Source organism: Pinus tabuliformis, chromosome 7 (assembly GCF_031772625.1).
Source record: "Pinus tabuliformis cultivar Carrire ecotype Pingquan chromosome 7, CPIR1, whole genome shotgun sequence".
Taxonomy (NCBI): domain Eukaryota; kingdom Viridiplantae; phylum Streptophyta; class Pinopsida; order Pinales; family Pinaceae; genus Pinus; species Pinus tabuliformis.
This window is the reverse complement of record NC_142293.1, coordinates 1,819,601,218-1,819,609,191: the sequence shown is the minus strand read 5'-3', so window position 1 is coordinate 1,819,609,191 and position 7,974 is coordinate 1,819,601,218. Positions and strand designations below refer to the sequence as shown.

The 7,974-nt window shown below is 38.4% G+C and overlaps 1 pseudogene; it reads left to right on the top strand.

Moving 5' to 3' along the window:
• Positions 1–489: 489 nt before the first annotated feature.
• LOC149255663 (homeobox-leucine zipper protein ANTHOCYANINLESS 2 pseudogene) lies at positions 490–7,754 on the top strand (annotated as a pseudogene).
• The last annotated feature ends 220 nt before the right edge of the window (positions 7,755–7,974 follow it).

Below are 7,974 nucleotides of genomic sequence, written 5' to 3'. Positions count from 1 at the left end.
CATTCCTCCCTCCTTAGGAAGTAATGGTCCCCATTGCATGAAGTTCCCTCGGGAGAAGCTTTTGTCAAAGATGAGTTTTAGATGACCAAGTGTTGTCGAAGACAAGGGTTTTGCGTGGTTGACCCACAACCAAGGACTTTTGGATGACTCGTAACCATGATACACGAATATTTAATGATAGAGACACCGTGTAATGCTTGTGAGCCAACTATGAGATTGACAGTGTGTGGATAAGAAAATGGTTTTCACTCGAAAGGGTTTTGCATGGTTGACCCATAACCATGATGAATGCAGAGCCGAGGATAGAGATACCCTATAATGTCGGTGGGCCAACTGTGAGGTGGAAAGTGTGTGGCCGAGAAAATGGAATTCATTGGAAAAGGGTTTTGTGTGGTTAACCCATAACCATAATGAACGAAGAGCCGATGATAGAGATAACCTGTACTGATGGTGGGCCAACTGTGAGGTGGATAGTGTGTGGCTAAGAAAATGGACTTCATTGGAAAATGGACTTTAGGAATAATGATTTTTGAGGGCTTTCTAGAAAAAGGTTCCATTGGAAAGCTGATATCTGCTTCTAATCACAACATGGCTTTTGGTGCAATAACTCAATATCATTTGGTTTCTCTTGGTTTCATGCCTTTGTGTAGACCAACTAAAGATATTTACACTTGTTTGGGCCTCTCACTAGCCTTGATGAGTGGAATCGAAGGGCAAGGCAAGGTTGGAGCAAGTGTTGGTGAGTGTGAGCAAGGAAAAAGCAAAGACGAGGAGTATGAGAGTAGATTCGACAGTGACGATATGGATGGTGGATCTGGAGATGACCAAGATGTAGCAGACAATCCCCCTCGCAAAAATGATATCACAGACACACTCTTCAGTATATTCAAGAATTGGAAGCGCATTTCAAGGAGTGCCCACATCCTGTTGTTCTTGGTGTTATGTCCTTTCAAGAGCAGCAACTTCGGATTGAGAATGCCCACTTAAAAGAAGAGTTGGATTGACTATGTGCACTAGAAGGGAAGTTATTTGGCAGACCCATTCCTTTAATGCCATCTTTTCCATTCATGCCCAAATCATCCCTAGACCTTGGATTCGGTAGCATGCCCACTTCGTTGCCCTTAGCTAGTGAAGACTTGATGCACGGACCTGTTGGTGCTCGAACATGAAACATAATAGGTATTGAGAGGTCGATGTTGGTTGAGCTTTCTTTTGCATCCATGGAAGAGTTGTTCAAGATGGCTCAAGCAGATGAAACCACTTGGATTATGAACCTGGATGCTGGTAAAGAAACTCTCAACTATGAAGAATACATGTGCCAATCCCCTTCCATCATTACACCAAAACGTATAGGCCTTGCCACTAAGGCTACTAGAGAAATTGGCATGGTGATCACAAATAGCTGGAATCTTGTTGAAACACACATGGATGTGGATCACTAGAAGGAAATGTTCCCCTTCATGATATCCATGGCAGTCACAGTCGATGTAATATCGAGCGGAATGAGCAGGTAAAGGAACAGTGCATTGCAACTGATGTATGCAGAATTGCAAGTGATTTCACCATTGGTTCCTGCTTGAGAAGTTTAATTTCTTTGATTCTGCAAACAACATGCTGAGGGTGTATGGGCAGTGGTGGATGTATCTGTTGATGGCCTTCAAGATAATTGACCTGCAGGATTTATGAATTGAAGGAGGTGTTAAAATAACATAATTACTCCTGCATGAGGAGTTAGCTAAAAATAGAGAGTCAGTTAACTGAGTGATTGCATGAATGAGTGTTTGAGTGTTGAGTCGAGTTGAGCTACGTGATAGACAACTTTGAGTGTGTGATTGCATGTAGTTGCATGTCAAGATATTTTAGGTAGTTAGCTAGTTGGAAAAGTTTTAAATACCCTTCACTGGGTTCATTGTAATCATCATATTTTTTGTGATCAATAAAAGAGCAGCCACTCATGTTTTATGTGTGAATTGTGTTTTGTATCCTCTGCATTTCCAACAAATTGGTATTGGAGCGAGGTTTAAAAAATTGAATTGCAGACTTTGATCAAGAAAGAGCATCCGCAGTCTGCAGAGTCCCACTGTGTGAAGAGTATCAAAAGTTTTTTGGCATCATAGCCACCGCTGTGAGCAATAGAGTTGCGGTCTTTGAGTCACCTTACAAAACCACAACAGAGCCAAAGGGGTAGAGAGCCTACAGCATAGCTTGTAGCGCCAAAGTGTGTGAGGAGAAGTCACGGGAAAAAAATTCTACCTCGCCATCCACAACTGTCATCAGTCCTCTGAGAATCAATAAGGCCTTGATCGTTGCGACGAACTCCAAGAAAATTCAACACAACAAAATAAGCCTGCTCTTTTCGAAAAGTAAAGAGTAAGTAAAGAGTAGGGTATATGTGAAAACTAAGTTTGAGATTTATTATATGGATAAAAGGCTTTTATTAATTGGTTTATGAAGATCTATAAAAGGATTTTTTTTTAGAAGGTGCAGTGAAAAGTTGTTTTAAGTTTTTTTCAAGGGTTATTTTCAAAGGCCTTTGAAAAAAAATAAAATTAAGTTTTTTTTTTGAAATAGAAAACTTAAACTTTTTAAAAGGGGTATTTAAAAAAAGAAAAGAAAAAAAGCTTTGCAAATCTTATTAAAGGAGAAGTTTTTTTAAAAAAAATTTTGAAGAGAATTTTTTTTTGGAGAAAAATGGCTTTTTCAAATTTCCAGCCCCAATTCCCACTGTTTACAAGAAAAGATTATGACGTGTGGGCCATCAAGATGGTGACCACGTTGTAGGCACATGATGTTTGGGATTATGTCAAGTTTGGGTTTTCATAACCTATGAACGAAGAAGAAGAAGAAGTTCTCAATAATGCAAAGAGGGAAGAATGGAAGAAAGACAAGAAGAAGAATGCATATGCAATGCAACTTATTCAATTGGGAGTGGACCTAGCAGTGTTCCAGAAGATTATGAACATGTCTTCAGCAAAAGTAGCATGGGATACTTTGGCGACAAACTATAAAGGTATGGCCGAAGTCAATATTGTTAAGTTGCAGAATACTAGGAGAGATTTTGAAAGTGTGCAGATGAAGGAGATAGAGGACATCGATTCTTTCATGAATCGGGCCATAACTGTTGTAAATTAGTTAAAGATTTATGGTGAAGATATAAGATATCAAAGAGTGGTTGAGAATGTCCTCTGATCTTTGTCTACCAAATTTGATGTTGTGGTAGCAACCATAGAAGAAGCCAAGGATTTGGCATCATTGACAGTTGATGAGCTGATGGGATCACTTCTATCACATGAGGCAAGGATAGACAGAAATAAGGATTCCATTTTAGAGATCGCTTTCAAAATTCAGGTTTATATTTCAAGAGACAGAGGTCATGATAGAAGTAGGACGAGAGGAAGAGGACGAAGCGGAAGATATGGTGGCCAGAGAGATGACCGAGAAGAGCATGAACATGCAAGTGGAAGCAACTACAAAAGCTTCAACAATAATCAAAGATTTGACAAATCAAAGGTGAGATGTTATTACTGCAATAAATTTGGTCATTATGCTCGTGATTATAGGAAGAAAATAGCTGATCAAGGGAACCAAAGAGATAATGTCACTACAAAGAGTACTAACTCCATGTTCCTAGCTTGCCATACCATGCATGAACCTTCTGCTAGTGTGTGGTTGTTAGGCAGTGGTTAAAGTAACCATGTGACATGAAACAATGATTTGGTTGCAAATTTCGATCAATCAGTGAAAACAGAGGTAAAATTGGGGACTGACAAGACTGTGGAAGTAGATGGCAAAGGAGTGGTCAACATTCTGACCAAGCAGGGGGAGCCAAAGACAATCTCAGAGGTATATTATGTTCCTAGTATCAAACATAGTTTGTTAAGTGTTAGTCAATTAACACAAAAAGGATACAGAGTTATCTTTCAAGGTCAAGAAGTTGTTATATATGACAAGCCCCCAAGCAAGCAGCTGATAGCAAAGGTGCAGATGATGAGGAACAAACTCTTTCCTCTAATTTTGAATTATAGTGGTCAGGTGAGTTCTTTTATAGTTGCATTTTCTAATGATTATTGGTTATGGAACTTTTGATTTGGACACTTGCACTTTTTTGGTTGAAGATTGTTGCAGCAGAAACAAATGGTCAGAGAATTGCCTCCCATCAAAGAGCCTGCTAGTACTTGTGAGTGTTGCATCTTGGGAAAACAACACCGTGAAATTTTTCCAAAGGGAGTTGCTACAGAGCAAAGTAACCTCTTGAGCTAGTGCATACAGACTTGTGTGGACCTATGAGGACACAGTCGATTGTTGGAAGTTTCTACTTCCACACTTTCATTGATGACTACAACAGAAAGACTCTGGTTTACTTTTTGAAGCGAAAGTCTAAAACTTTTGCAAAGTTCAAATAATTCAAAGCCGTAGCAGGGAACCAAAGTGATCGACAGATCTCCTACAAAGAGTGTGATGAACAGAGTACTAGAACAATCATGGTCAGGGATGTATTGCAGCGTATCTCATCTCAAAGTATTTGGATTTGTAGCTTATGCACATGTGCCTAAGGAACGAAGAGGAAAATTGGATGACAAAAGTGAAAAATGCATATTCATTGTTTATAGTGAGCAATCAAAAGCTTACAAATAGTTTAACCCTGTCACAAAGAAGACCATAATTAGCAGAGATGTTGGTTTCAAGGAACAAGAGTCATGGAAGGGAACTGTGGACAAAACAACTGATGCACAAGTGCCACTAATGGAAGAAGATGATGTAGCAAAAAAGGAGCAGCAAGAATCATAGGTGAAGACACCAAATAGAAACACACCAACAAGGACTCCAATATTTTTAGAGCAACATGGATCTTCAAGAAGATCAACAGATGAATATTCTCCTAAAAATCAATCAAGTGATGAACCAAGCAATGGTAAGAGAAAGATGAGAAGTTTTAAAGATATTTATGATGATTTGGATGTTCAAATTTTTCATTGTTGTCATTCCAACCTTCTTCGTTTGAAGAAGCAATCAAAGATGAAAATTGGGTGCAAGCCATGGATGAAGAAATTGAAGCTATTTAAAAGAATGACACATGGGATTTGGTTGATTTGCCAAAGGACAAAAATCTCATTGGTGTGAAGTGGGTGTACAAGACAAAGTTGAATGAGAAAGGTGAAATTGACAGATTTAAATAAAGACTTGTAGCAAAAGGATTCTCGCAACAACCGGGAATAGATTTTGGAGAAACATTTGCTCCGGTAGTTGGATTGGATACTGTGGGAGAAGTTCTAGCTACAACAGCTCAGAACAAGTAGAAAGTATATTAGATGGATGTGAAATCAGCCTTCTTGAATGGAATTCTACAAGAAGAAATTTATGTGTAGCAACCTCTAGGATATGAAGTTGAAAGTAATGAAGACAAAGTTTGTAGGTTGAAGAAAGTGCTCTATGGACTGAAGCACGCGCCTAGAGCTTGGTATAGCAGAATTGATAGTTACATGATCCAGAATGGCTTTTACAGAAGCAACATTGAGCCTACCTTGTACACAAAGGTAAATGAGCATGGACAGATTTTGATTGTTTTCTTATATGTTGATGACATGATTTTTACAAGGGATTTTGACATAGATGAATTTAAAGCAGCCATGATGAAAGAATTTAAGATGATAGATCTTGGTCTCATGAATTATTTTCTTGGCTTAGAAGTTGAGCAATCTGAAAAAGGAATTTTTATTTGTCAAAATAAATATTCCAAAGATTTCTTGAAAAGATTCAGGATGGAAAATTGCAAACCTATCCCTACACCAGTTGCAACAGGTACAAAGTTAAGCAAGGATGATGAAGGATCAAATGTCAATCCAACTTTATTCAAAATATTGGTTGGTAGCCTCATGTATCTCATAGCTACAAGACTGGATATCATGCAAGGAGCGAGTTTGATTTCCATATTTATGGAGACTCCAAAAGACACACATTGGAGTGTGGGAAAACGAATTTTCAGATATATAGCAGGAACTAGAGATTGTGGCATCACGTATGCAAGCATAGAAAAGAAGGATTTGATTGGATACACAGATAGTGATTTTGTAGGTAGTTTGGATGATAGGAAGAACACTTTTGGTTTTGTGTTCCGCCTTGGTTCAAGTGTGATTTCATGGGCATCTAAGAAGCAGCCCATTGTGACAATTTCATCAGCAGAATCAGAATATGTAGCAGCAACATCAACAACATGTCAAGCAGTGTGGTTAAGAAGAGTATTTGATGGAATCAAGCAAGAAAAAAAAGGATCAACAACAATATATTGTGACAACACCTCAATGATTGCACTATCCAAGAATAGTGTGTTTCATCAGAAGAGCAAGCATATTGATACTAGATATCACTTTATTAGAGAACTTGTGAGAAATGGAGAAGTTAACGTGAAGCCTTGTAAATCTAGTGATCAATTGGCTGATATATTTACTAAGTGATTAGCACAAGATGTGTTTGAGTTTCATAGAAGAAACTTCGGTGTTGTAAGCCTAGTTGAGACATAGACCAGCAGGCATGTTTGAGTTTTCATGAGTTATGTTTTAGTTTAGCAGTTGTAATTAAGAGGGAGTGTTAAAATAAGATAATTACTGATGCATGAGCTAGCTAAAAATAGAGAGTCAATTAACTGAGTGATTGCATGATTGAGTGTTGAGTTAAGTCAAGTTAAGTGATAGACAACTTTGAGTGTGTGATTGCATGTAGTTGCATGTGAAGATATTTTAGGCAGTTAGCTAGTTGGAAAAGGTTTAGATACCCTTCACCAGGTTCATTGTAATCATCATATTTTGTGTGATCAATAGAAGAGAAACCACTCATGTTTTATGTGTGAATTGTGTTTTGTCTCCTCTGCCTTTCCAACAGGAGGTTTCCTTCTGGTTTTTTTAATTCAAAACATGCCCAATGGGTATTACAAGGTGACATGGGTAGAGCATGCGAAGTATGATGATTGTGGAGCACACAGGCTTTACTATTTTCTGTTAAATTCCGAGATGGCCTTTGGAGCACATCACTGTCTGGAAACTTTACAAAGTTAGTGTGAGTGTCTTTTTATTCTCATAGCAACAACAAACGTTCCAGAAAGAGATTCCACAACCATACCAACTACAAATGGGCATCGCAACATGCTGAGACTTGCATAATGCATGTCGGATAATTTCTGTGCTGGAGGGAGTGTGTCGACTATACACACCTAGAATAATCTCTCTAGTAACATTGATGAAAATATTCATGTTATGACAAGAAAGAGTGTTGATGACCTTGGATAGCCACCTAGCATCGTGCTGAGTGCAACCACATCAGTGTGGCTTCCCGTTTATCTGCAAATATTATTTGATTTCTTAAGGGATGAGAGACTTAGAAGCGAGTGGGATACAATGTCAAATGGAGTTCCAATGCCAGAAATGGCTCACATTATGAAAGGATAGGATTATGGAAACTATTTTTCTCTTCTAAGAGGAAGCGCCATGAATTCTAATCAAAGCAGAAACATGTTGATCTTGCAAGAGACTTGCATAGATGCATTGAGGTCTCTTGTAGTTTATGCTCCAATGGACATCTCAACCATGAACGTGGTTATGAGTGGTGGTGATCCAAGTTATGTTTCCCTCTTACCCTCTAGTTTTACCATTCTTCTAGACATACCAGAATGTAGGCCCCTTGCACTAAACCCTACTGGAAATGGAGTTGGTCACATAGATTTGTCAAAGGTCAAACGATTGAAGCAAATTTCAAAGAACTAGATAGCTCTGATCCTCAGTTTCTTATGGGAGAAAAATCTATAGGACTATATAACCCTCTTTTGCTAGCATTTCGCCACAAAATTGGTATCATCCATGATGAATGACTTAGACAGAACATGATAGAACCAAGCAGGTCGATATCATCGCATTTAACAATGCCCCAAGTTCTGGCAGAAAGTAGGTTTATACTACTTTAAAATATTTCTTTTGTGCAACCAGT